Below are 12,182 nucleotides of genomic sequence, written 5' to 3'. Positions count from 1 at the left end.
GCTAGCTCCTTCGTCCTGTGTCTCAGTTGGGTCAGAATCAGGACAGGAAAGTGGGGGCTGATCATTGGATCCCTTCTAACACCCAGCCACTCCCAGATCAGACTCTGAGTCTTGACTTGATCCTGAGGGTCAGGGAAAGGGGTCAGACCCCCGCCTTGGATTTTTACTTTGAAATATTAAAAACCTAGGGAAAGCTTGAAAACATAGAATCATGGCAATCTGTTCGCTTTTCCCTCAGTCTAGCAACTTGTTCATTTAACCATGGTTGTTCCTGTGCTCTCTAGTACATACATATGTACATAGAAGAAAATATACATATACACACTATACATAGGATGCATGCCCGATGTGTGTATATATTCTATATTCCATGGGCATACGCACACGGAATAGTACACATGTGTATATAAATTAAAGTCATGGGGGCTAAGAGGAGTCTGCTGTCAGTGCCGGCACATAGAAAACCTAATGGTCCGTCCTCGGGAGCTCTCGCTGGGGACCCAACTCCCTCCTGCTGCCATTTCAGCATCGAAGAGTAAGACACACTTCTGTTTCCTGTCGGAGTGAGACCGACCCTCCCTCCAAGGACGGCTAGAAAATCCAACAGTGATAACAGCGGGAACCTGTGTGTGGAGGTGTTGGTGAAGTAGCCAGACAGTGAGGAGAGGGTGGGCGGGATCCAGGGAGGAGAGAGGCCGGGGGGTCGGTGCAGCATTTGGGGTCCTGTGATTCTAGATTCTAGAGCACACTTTCTGAGACACTGATATGGGGCTTTGACAGCATCATATGGCGAAGGGAGGGGAGTCCAGGCTATGGTAGGCCAGACCCTAAAGATACCAGGTCCTGGGCTTTGGAAACTGTGACTGCTACCTTGCAAGGCAGCAGGGACTTTGCAGCCGTGTTAAGGGGTCTTAAGATAGGAGCAGCATTTCGGATCAGCTGTGTGAGCTCCGTATATGGTGCCACGCCTCCTTGTGAGAGGCGGGAGAGGAAGATTGAACCCTCGAGGGGAAGCCACGTGACTGCCACAGTAGGCTTTGAACGTGGAGGGAGGGCCACGAGCCAAGGAATGTGGCCGTCTCTGGAAGCTGGGAAAGGCCAGGAGACAGATTCTCCCTGGAGCCTCCAGAGGAAATTCAGCCCTGCCGATGCCTTGGCTTCGATCCCAGCGAAAGGGATGTTGAATTTCTAGCTTCTAGACCTAGAGGAAAATGAATGTGTGTTGCTTTAAGCCACCAAGTTTGCAGTAGTTTGTTACAGCAGGCACGGGAAACATGTGACCTTATCTGGAGACACAGTCTTTACAGACGGTCAAGCGACAGAGAGCTCATTAGGGTGGGCCCAATCCAGTATGCCTGGCGTCCTTACAAAAAGGCAAACTTTGCCCACAGAGACATACCCGGAGGACACTGTGTGCAGGTGAAGGCAGAGGTGGCATGAGGCTCCACAATCCAAGGAACTCCAAGGACGGCCACCAAAGCACCTGAAGCCAGGGGAGGGGCCTGGGACAGGGTCCCCTCGCAGACACAGACACAGCCAACCCCACCCACGCCCGGATCTCAGAATTCTGGTCTCCAGAGCTGTGAGAGAATACATTTCTGAAGCTGAAGGCACCAAGGCTGTGGGACTTTGTTAGAGGGGCCCCAGGATAGATGAAAAGCCTTGTATTCAAGTCTCGGGCCAGGTACTTTGATTTAAATCAGGGTGGACAACAGAGCCCAGGCCCCAAACCCAAATTCCCTGGGTCATTCTCTCCACCACCTCTTTTGGTCTGTGCAGCTCTGAAAAGAGCCTTTGCTCCCCAGGGAAGGACCGCGATGAACGGAGAAGGAAGCCCTCATTGGTGAGTCCTGGTTCAGGCTTGCCCCATGCCCTGGAGCTCTGGTCTGCGGAATTTGAGGCTGCTGCCTCAGCAGCCCCCAGTGACACAAGGAGTGGCGCAGACTATGTCTTGCATGGCATTAAGCAAAGTTTTTTTTTTTTTGAGAGGGAGTCTCTTTCCCGCCTAGGCTGGAGTGCAGTGGCACAATCTCGCCTCACTGCAACCTCTGCCTCCCAGGTTCAAGCGATTCTCTTCCTTCAGCCTCCTGAGTAGCTGGACTACAGGCACGTGCCACCATGTCTGGCTAATTTTTTGTATTTTTAGTAGAGACAGGGTTTCACCATGTTAGCCAGGCTGGTGTTGAACTCCTGACCTTGTGATCCACCCGCCTTGGCCTCCCAAAGTGCTGGGATTACAGGCGTGAGCCACCGCGCCTGGCCAAGCAAAATCTTGATAAGGACCTTTTATGGAGCAGTGGGAACGAGACCTGCCAGGTCTGGCTGGGAGTCCATCAGGCCCTCAACATGGGCTGTGGTGGTGGCAGCCACCGCATATTGCCGCACGCAGCCGTCTGTCACCGTGTAGGGCGCGGGCCTTGCTTGCTCAGTCCAGATATCCCTGCGCCCCTCGGCTGGGGCAGCAGCATGGTGGTGACCAGGTCTGGCCTCAGGTCCCGCAGGGAGAAGGACCTGGCTTCCGTCCCAGGTCACCTTCCTTCGCTGATGGATCCCAGCCCACCTTCGCTGACGGTGCTGCTCCTGGCAAGTTCCTTCGTGTCAGTTTCCTGAGGCTGCCGCACAAAGCACCGCAGACCCAGGGGCTTGAACGACAGGAATTGATTTTCCCGCAGTTTTGGAAGCCAGGAGCCCCAAGGCAAGGTGCCAGCACGGCTGGTCCCTGTGGAGGGCTGTGAGGAAGGCCTCGCTCCTGGCTTGCGCTTCTCCTTCTCGGGGTCCCTCCCATAGTGATAGATTGCCCTATTTCCTTGAACACGCCCCTCCCTTTGCCCCTTCGGGCCTAGAAGGGGTGACATCTTCTGCTGCTGACCTGGAGAACTTCACCTGCCCGTGAGGCTTCCTGAAGCCAGCCCACGCGGTGCAAAAGTCCATTCCTCGAGCCCTCTCCGCTGCCTGTGAGTGAGGCACAGGCAGCCTTGCAGGATTTTCCTGAGTGCCTGATGATTTGCGGCAGTGACCCAGTGCCCAGCTTGGTCCTTGGCTTAGAGAGAAAGTGTGCAGCCAGTGTTCCCTGAATCAAACTCAAGATTTTCAAAGGGCCTGAAGCCCTCTGGATGAAAGCACTTAAAAAGTGCAAAGGTATGTGATTATTCATAGATCGTTCCTCTGGGGAATCTTGGAATTGCAGCCGGCATGAGCTCCCTGGCTTTCTGGGGTCTTGTTTGTTTTCTGTGATGAGAGCAAATGCCCTCTCATGGCCTGGCCTGAGCTTTCTTTATCTGTGCTTTGCTGTATCATCAACATGACATGAGTAGGGCTGGGGCAGAAGCTACCTGAGGATAAAAAACCCTAGAAACCCAGGGGAAAAGTGTGAGTCTGGGTCTGGCTTCCAGGATGTGGCTGAGTGGGGGTGGATTGCAGGCAGTGACTCCTGGCATTGGCCTAGGAGGGGACGCTTCTTGAAGAGGAATGATCCGGTGATGGAGCCTGCAAAGGCACAGAATCACTCACGAATGTCCCAGGCAAGCAGCCACAAGAGACCCTTTCTGAAGGCCACTGGGGGCGAGCCTCTCCCTGCCTCAAGAAGCCGCTGTGTCTCCCCACTGCCTGCAGAGTAAGGCCTGAAGCCCTCAGAACCCTCCCAGCCCACCTTGCCAGCCTCATGCCCACTATGCCACTCCCTGCCCACTGCACAGCAAACACCTCCCTGAATTATTTATAGTTTCCTAAATTTATTGTGCTGTCCCCACCCCTGTGCCTTTGTCTGTGCTGTGGCTCAGCCTGTGATGCTGTCACTTGCAATTAAACTAATCTCAACATAAAGAAAAATGTCAAGGGTAAAAGAAAGAAAAGCTTGTTTCTCCACAGGGAAGGCACTGGCCCTGGGACCTGAGTTCCGGACTCAGGGACAATGCCTGGCTCTTTGTGACTGCCCAGTGCCCCTACTCATCCAGCTGCATTCTTGGAGGGCCAGACCCTGGTGAGAACCCCTAGGTTTGCATTCAGGCAGATGTGGGATCCAACCCCAGCTCTGCCACTTAAGAACAATGGGGCCCTGAGTCGGTTCCTCTTGGAACCTCAGTCTCTTCATCTGTGAAATGGTGGTGCTGATGCCTGTCACACAACACCCAAGGAGGTGACTGGTGTCGAAGTTGGCATGAAGGCCAGCACACAGGACTCGCTCAATACATGATTCTGGCTGTGATTTTAGGGCTGGTGTTTGGCGGTAGAGCTCAACTCCTGTGTCTGTCTTGGGGCAGAGTTTAGAGTGGCGAATTGCTTTGCAAAGTCATGGTAGTAAGATCCTTGAACTAGAGGTTGAGTTATGAATGAATGATAATCCACTTAGCTAGGATTTCAGGCTTCTCCAATTCCCTGGACTTGAGCGATGGTCTGTTTCTGTCTGTTCCCAGAGCCTATGAGGGGGCTGAACTTGCAGGTGGCAACCAGAGAGCCCCATGATGAACTCAGTTCCATAAACATCTATGAAGCTATTCTGTGTGGTCATGAAAGGGCGTAGCTCCCAGGCTGGGCCCTGGAGCAGCACATGGTCCACTGGGAGAGACAGACGTGCAAACAGACGGTGACAACATAGACAGATGAGACCTGCAGGAGGCTGCAGGAGGTGATGGTGGTGGGGGAGAAGGGTGAACCTGGTCAGGATGCGGGTGGTCAGGGCAGACTTCTTGGAGGAGGTGATGTTGAATGAGCATCACTTTTAAAAGGAGAGTAGGAAGGAATTAAACAGGGCAAAGCATGTGAGTAAAAGCATTACTGCAGGATGTGGGCGCAGTGGGAGCAGCATGGTGGGAACTTCAAGCACTTTGGTGTTGAACAAGTCACTTCTTTTTACCTGTATGACTTTCAGGTGATCAGATTAGAGAAAGGGTAACATTCTTCAGTTGAGAAAGCAAGCATCCTGAGGCCATCCATGGTTAGGGCAGGACTGAGACTGGAGGCCACCTCTCCCATTGTCTGTACGGCAGGCTGAGCAAACAGCCCCAGACTCAAACTTCAGATTGTCTTAGTCCTAGGGCTGCCATGACAAAGACCCCTGATGAAGTGGCTTAAGCCACAGACATGTATTTCTTACAGTTCTGGGGGCTGGAAATACGAGATCAGGGCAGCAGCATGGTCAGGTTCCAGTGGGGGCTTGCTTCCAGATTGCAGACAGCTGCCTTCTTGCTGAGTCTTCACATGGGAGAGAGAGAGAGAGAGAAAGAGACAGCTCTCTGGAGTCTCTTCTTATAAGGCAGCAATCCCATGAGATCAGGACCCCACCCTCACGACCTCTTCTAATCCCAATCACCTCCCAAGGGCCCTGTTTTCAAACACTGTCCCCTTGAGTATTTGGGTTGGGATTTCAACATATGAACTTTGGGGTCTGCAAACATGCAGTCCATAACACAAGGGAAAGCCCAGCTTCTGGCCCGTTTGCCTCTAGGCCTCTCAGAGCACCGTGAAATCAGCTTTCTCATGGATTTGACGTTTGCTGATTTTGCCAAATGTGATCAGCCACAGGGGAAGCCCATGCTCTCGACTTCGTTCCCTCCCTCCTTCCCTGTCATGCTGATCTCCAGCACGGATGAGGGGAATTGCACATTGAAAAGATCTGTGTTTTGGAGAGGATAAAACGCCCTGTAAATGCACATTATTGTTATTTTTACTATGAGCACCAGAGCAAAACTGTCTGTTCATAAGAGCTAATTTAGTTAGATGAGGAATAAGTGCGACTTGAGATGAAAACTCATTCTCCTTTGCAATATTTTCTTTTGGGTATAAATCGAGAGAAGGGCTTTTAAAATATTTTCAGGGTAAATGTATTTCAATCGTACGGTCAGTCACCTCTTAGCACAGTTACCTAACAGATCTCCATGTGATTACTGAAACTGAACTTGCCTAGACAGCTCAGCAGCCCCTTTCTCCGTTCAAACCACATTTGATTTCATCGATTTGGAAACGGAGCAGGGAAAATCACCTATGATTTTGCACGGAAATCAGATGTCCTGCAGGCTGATGGAGGGGTCCAGTGCAGACCTGACCTCTATGTGGAATTGGAAATCAGTGTTGTGATTTCAGGTGGGGGCCCCATGAAAGTTCTGTCTCCCATCTGCTCCCACCCCTCCTCAAAATAGCTCTTCCTGTTCTACATAGTGCTAGAAATTTACCCATGCAGCATGCAACCCCCAAGCCTTCCACTAAAGTCAGATGTCTCTGAGAAACTGAACACCTTAAGCCAGAGCCAATAAATATGCCACACAGATGCTGACACTTCCAAGCCCAGGGCAGACATTGCTAATCGATCAGACACGGTTTCCCACAAAGGCTTGATTTTGATAGGGAGCTCCAGGCAGACATTCCCAATGGATCAGAGTCACTGCATGGGTGGAAACTGTTAGCCATCCCAGTCTGAAACCATGGCGGAGATGGAGATGATGAAGAGGAAAGCATTCAGCTTCCTGATTTCTCTCTTTTGTTGTTTCTTTTTCTTTCTTTCTTTCTTTTTTTGAGACAGAGTCTCCCTCTGCCAGCCAGGCTGGACTGCAGTGGTGTGATCACGGCAACCTCTGCCTCTTGAGATTGAGCTCTTCTTCCACCTCAGCCTCCCGAGTAGCTGAGACTACAGATGCACACCACCACACCCAGCTAATTTTTGTACATTTTGCAGAGATAGATTTTGCCAAGTTGCACAGGTTAGTCTAGAACTCCTGGGCTCAAGGGATCTGCCTGCCTCAGCCTCCCAAAATGCTGGGATTATAGGCACGAGGCATAGTACCCAGTTTGTTGTTTCTTTCTCCTTTTTTCTTTCTTTCTTTTTTTTTTTTTGAGATGGAATCTTGCTCTGTCGCCCAGGCTGGAATGTAGTGATGCAGTCTTGGCTTGTTGCAACCACTGCCTCCCGGGTTCAGGTGATTCTCCTGCTTCAGCCTCCCAAGTAGCTAGGATTACAGGCACCTGCCACCAAGCCTGGCTAATTTTTTTTTTTTTTTTTTTTGGTATTTTTAGTAGAGATGGGGTTTCACCATGTTGGTCAGGCTGATCTCGAACTCCTGACCTCTGGTAATCCACCTGCCTCGGCCTCCCAAATTGTTGGGATTACAGGCGTGAGCCACCGCGCCTGGCCTCTGTCGGTTCATGTTTAGCATAAAGTCCACCACACCTTTCCCCCAATATTTACCATGACATTTTGGTTTCTGTTCTAAGCAGATTCACTCCAAGTGGCCTTTCTCCTGTTACCGGTTTTGCTTACATAACAGGAGACTTTTGTTATAAAAAAGGTAAGGAGCTTGCAGTTAAGAAAGGGCAGTCAGGGACCTGCGGGTCACTGGTACAATGTCTGACTTTCTAGAAAAGATAAAACCATCCACCAAACGCCTCTGGCTGTCTCAGAGAGGGGTGTCCAGTCGATGAAGTGGGGAGACAGTTCTGGCTCAAAGGCAGATCCAGTTCATCTGAACAGAACCAGTTGGTGCTGAGCCCTTACGGGGCCTGTCCTGGGTTGGGGCACAGGCACGAGCTGGGCATAAACCGTGTGTCCCTTTCTTGGAGCTGCTGTAACACAAGACCACAAACCAGGCTTAAAACAACAGACATGGACTCTCACAGTTCAGGAGGCTGGAGGCCAAAGTCAAGGTGTCGGGAGGGTCGGCTCCTTCTGAGGCTGGGAGGGGAACCTGCTCCAGGCCTCTCTCCGGGTAGTTTCTGCCAATCTTGATGTTCCTTGGCTTGCAGACGCGTCGTTCCAGTGTAGGCGTCCGTCTTCACACGGCGGCCCTCCTCTCTGCACCTCCTTTCTGTCTCTTATAAGGAAATGTGTCGTTGATTTAGGGCACCCCAATAACCAAGCCGAGGCAGAGAAGGTGTGTGCCTCTGAGCAGGAGGCAGGAAGCTCAGGGCGGGAGCAGACATCAGAACTGAGTCCTGAAGACTGACTGGGAAGTGGGGAGGTGGAGTGTGGGGGGCCGTGTCTCAGGGCACTGGAAGTGTGACAGGGCCCCATGGCGCAAGGACAGCTCTTCTCCCCTGCTCATGGCAGGGTAAGGGTGAGCTCCTGCGGCAGGGGCATCAGTAGTCATGAGCTGGCTTAGGATGGGAGGTCAGGAGTGTGGATGGGGCTGTGGGATGTGGAATTCAAAGCTCACCTTTTTTTTTTTTTTCCTGTGAGACAGAGTCTTGCTCTGTTGCCCAGGCTGGAGTATAATGGCATGATCTCACCTCACTGCAATCTCTGCCTCCCGGGTTCAAGTGATTCTCCTGTCTCAGCCTCCCGAGCAGCTGGGATTACAGGTGTGCACCATCATGCACAGTTAATTTTTGTATTTTTTAGTAGAGACAGGGTTTCACCATATTGGGCAGGCTGGTCTCGAACTCTTGACCTCATAATCCACTGGTCTCAGCCTCCCAAAGTGCTGGGATTACAGGTGTGAGCCACTGCGCCTGGCCTCAAAGCTCAACTCTTACATGTAGCAGCTCATGTGACTTTGCACAACATACTGGACTCCACGGAGCCTTACTCTTCTCATCTGTGAAATGGACTGACAGTGACCATCCCTGCCTCACAGGGAGATGAGTGCTGACGAGGGTAAACGAAGGAAAACAGGAGACACACAGTGACGTTTCAGCCATTGTTAGCCACTTGTGCTACCATTTCAGCCTTGTACCCCCAGCTGCTAGCATGGAGCTGGCACTGCCTAGACTCTTGAGAAATAGCAGTCGAATGAACAAACCGTAAAAGCCCAAAGCACATTGCTTTCTTAATAAAAAAAGGCAGCTTTGTTAAGGTGTAAGTTATGCACCATGAAATCACTCATTTTCAGGGTATTGTTCAATGGTGTCTAGTCAGTTTACGGATTTGCACACCCCTGCTGACGTCCTGTTTTGGAACACATCCATCCCCCCACTTGGTATCCTTGTCGTCACTCACAGTTCCCACGCCCAGCCCTTGGGAACCATTGACCTGCTTCCTATTTCTATGAATTTGCCTTTTCTGGACGTTTCAAATAAATGAAGTCATACAATATGTCGTATTCTGTGGCTGGTTTTCTTTTATGTGGCAAAATGTTTTTGAGGTTCATGTGTGCCGCAGCGTGGATCAGTTACTCATTTCTTTTGATTGATAAACAGAATTTCATTCTATCCATCTGTCACTTTTTATTTATCCACTCCTCAGCTGATGGATTCAGATGGTTTCCAGTTTTTGGCTGCTGTGAATAATATTGCTATGAGCACTCACACGCACGTCTGCGTGTGGGTGCGTGTTATATTTCTCTTGGGTAAATTCTTAGGAGTGAAGCTGCTCTCACATCCCTGGGGTATGGGTACTCTTATCATCATGCCATTTAATGGATGAGGAGAGTAAGGCTTGCGGCGTGGCTAACCCCGGTAATCCCAGCACTCTGGGAGGCTGAGGCAGGAGGACTGCTTCAGTACAAGAGTTCAAGACCAGCCTGGGCAACATCGTGAGACTCTGTATGTGCAGAAAATAATAAAAATCAGCGGGGCATTGTGGCACGTGCCTGTAGCCTCACCTACTTGAGAGGCTGAGGTGGGAGGATTGCTTGAGTCTGGGAGATCAAAGCTGCAGTGAGCCAGGATTGTGCAACTGCACTCCTGCCTGGGCGACAGAGTGAGATTCTATCTCAAAAAAAAGAGATGTTGAATATGGTGTGCAAAGGTCAAGTTAACTTTTTAAGAAACGAAGTTTTGCTTTGCTTTTTTTTCTTGAGACGGGGCCTTTGTCTCCCAGCTGGAGTGCAGTGGCATGATCTTACTTACCGAAACCTCTGCCTCCCAGGCTCTAGCGATTCTCCTGCCGCAGCTTCCTGAGTAGCTTACAGGTACATGCCACTATTGCCTACTAATTTTTTTTATTTTTAGTAGAGACAAGGTGTCACCATGTTGGCCAGGCCGGTCTTGAACTTCTGACCTCAAGTGATCTGCCCACCTCAGCCTCCCAAGTGTTGGGGTTACAGGCCCGAACCACAGCGCCTGGCCTAGAAACTGGTTTTGTTCCAATGCGGCTCTGTCCTTGTACATTCCCGCCAGCCACATACGGACTTCTAGTTTCTTTGTATCTTTTTCACACGTGTCTTTTTCATCATAGTCACCCTAGTGGATGTGTGGTAGCAACTTGTTTTGGTTTTAACTTGCGTTTCTCTAATGACTAACAACGTTGAGCTGCCTTTCCTGTGCTTAGCCATTTACGTCGGTCTGCTTCAGTGAAGTGTCTGTTTAATTATTTTGCTCATGTTTAATTTTTTTTAATCTTAAGTTCTAAGGGTTCTTTACGTATTCTGGATATAAGCGTATCCTTTTCCCACTGAATTGTTTTAGCACTTTCGTCAAAAACTAATTACTCATAATGTTTGTAATTCCGTCACAACTCTGTTCGGGCAATCTATACATCTGTCCTTCCATGAATGCTCCGCTGTCTTGATTATTAAGGCTTAATAGTAAGACTGAGATCAGGGAGTATAAATCTGACACGTCCTGCCTTTCCATATAAAACTTAGGATCAGCTTACTAGCTTTTACAAAAAGGTTCAGTAGCATTTTGATAGGGATCACATTGAATTTATAGGTCACTTTGTGGTGAATTTGCCATCTAGACAATGTTGAATCTCCCAATCCATGAACATGGAATGTTCCTATATTTATTTATACCATCTTTAATTTCTCTCAACAATGTTTGGTAGATTTCAGTGAAGATCTTGCACTTTTGTTAAACTTATCCCTAAGCATTTTATTCTTTCTGATGCTATTGTGAATGGAATTGTTTTCTTTACTTTTGAATTGTTGGTTTTTAGTATATAGAAATACAATTGGTTTTTGCATATCGATCTTGCATAATCTTGTGAAACATGTTTATTCTATGAGTTTTTGGATGGATCTCTTGGGAATTTCTATATTAAGGATCATGTCATCTATGGGTAAAAATAGTTTAACTCTTTGTTTTGATCTCGATACTTTTCATTGTTTTGCCACATTGCCCTAGTTACACCTCTAGTAGTTTGTTGAATAAAAGTGGTGAGAGCAGACATCCTTGCCTTGCTTCTGGTCACGTGGGGAAAGCGTTCGGTCTTTCTTCCTCATTGAGTGTGATCTTAGCCATGGGTTTTTTGTAGATGCGCTTTTCCAGGCTGAGAAAGCTTCCTTCTATCCCTAGTTTGTTGAGACTTAAAAAACAAACAAACAAAAACAAGACAATAGCTACTGATTTTTTTTTTTTTTTGAGATGGGGTCTTGCTTTGTTGCCCAGGCTGGAGTGCAGTGGCATGATCTAGGCTCACTGCAGCCTCCACCTCTGGGTTCAAGTGATTCTCCTGCCTCAGCCTCCCCAGTAGCTGGGATCACAGGTGCCTGCCACCACACCTGGCTAAATTTTTTTTTTTTTTTTTTTAAGTAGAGATGGGGTTTCACCATGTTGGCCAGGCTGGTCTTGAACTCCTGACCTCAGATGATCCACCCGCCTCAAATTCCCAAGGTGCTGGGATTACAGGCCTGAGCCACTGCGCCTGGCCAATGGCTAATGAATTTTTAAAAATGCATTTTCTTTGAGATAATCATGTGTTTTTTCCCCTTTGTTCTATTAATATGATGCATTAGATTAATTGATATTTGAATGTTAAACTAGGCTTGCATTTCCAGGATAAATCCCACTTGGTCATAGTGTCTAGTTCTTCTTATGTTGCTGGATTCAGCTTGCTAATATTTTGTTAAGAATTTTAGCATTTGTTTAATGATGAATATTGATCTGTGGTTTTCTTCTAATATTTTTGTCTGGCTTTGGTTAGGGTAATACTAACTTCATACAATGAGTGAGAAGTGTTCCCTCCTCTGTTTTCCTGTGAAGGATTGGTATTATTTCTTCTTTAAATGTTGGATAGAAGTCACCAGTGAAGCTATATGGATCTGGTTTCTCATTGTAGAGAGATTTTTAATTATGAACTCAATTCCTTTATGTTGTTGCAAGTCTATTCAGATTTTATATTTTATCTTGAGTCAGTTTTGGTAATCTGTGCATTTCCAGTAATGTGTTCATTTATCTAAGTGGTCTAATTTGTTGGCATTGCATTGTTTACAGTATTCCTTTATAAACCATTTAATTTCATGTAATTGGCAATGATGTTTCTTTTTTCATGCTTGATTTTGGCCATCTTTATCTTTTCTCCTCCTTTTTTAATT

At 48.4% G+C, this 12,182-nt stretch overlaps 1 protein-coding gene across 1 annotated transcript in view; it reads left to right on the top strand.

The window, feature by feature from the left end:
* The first annotated feature begins 2,877 nt into the window (after positions 1–2,877).
* The window catches only part of SORCS2 (sortilin related VPS10 domain containing receptor 2), a 587,909-nt gene continuing 578,604 nt past the window's right edge, over positions 2,878–12,182 (top strand). The window contains exon 1 of the mRNA XM_032254114.1: positions 2,878–3,138. The gene's annotated coding sequence lies outside the window, so the exon portion shown is untranslated. The remainder of the gene's footprint in view (positions 3,139–12,182) is intronic.

Source organism: Sapajus apella, unplaced genomic scaffold (genome assembly GCF_009761245.1).
Source record: "Sapajus apella isolate SASKATOON/1434 unplaced genomic scaffold, GSC_monkey_1.0 scaffold85, whole genome shotgun sequence".
Lineage (NCBI taxonomy): Eukaryota > Metazoa > Chordata > Mammalia > Primates > Cebidae > Sapajus > Sapajus apella.
This window is presented reverse-complemented; position numbering and strand designations above follow the sequence as displayed.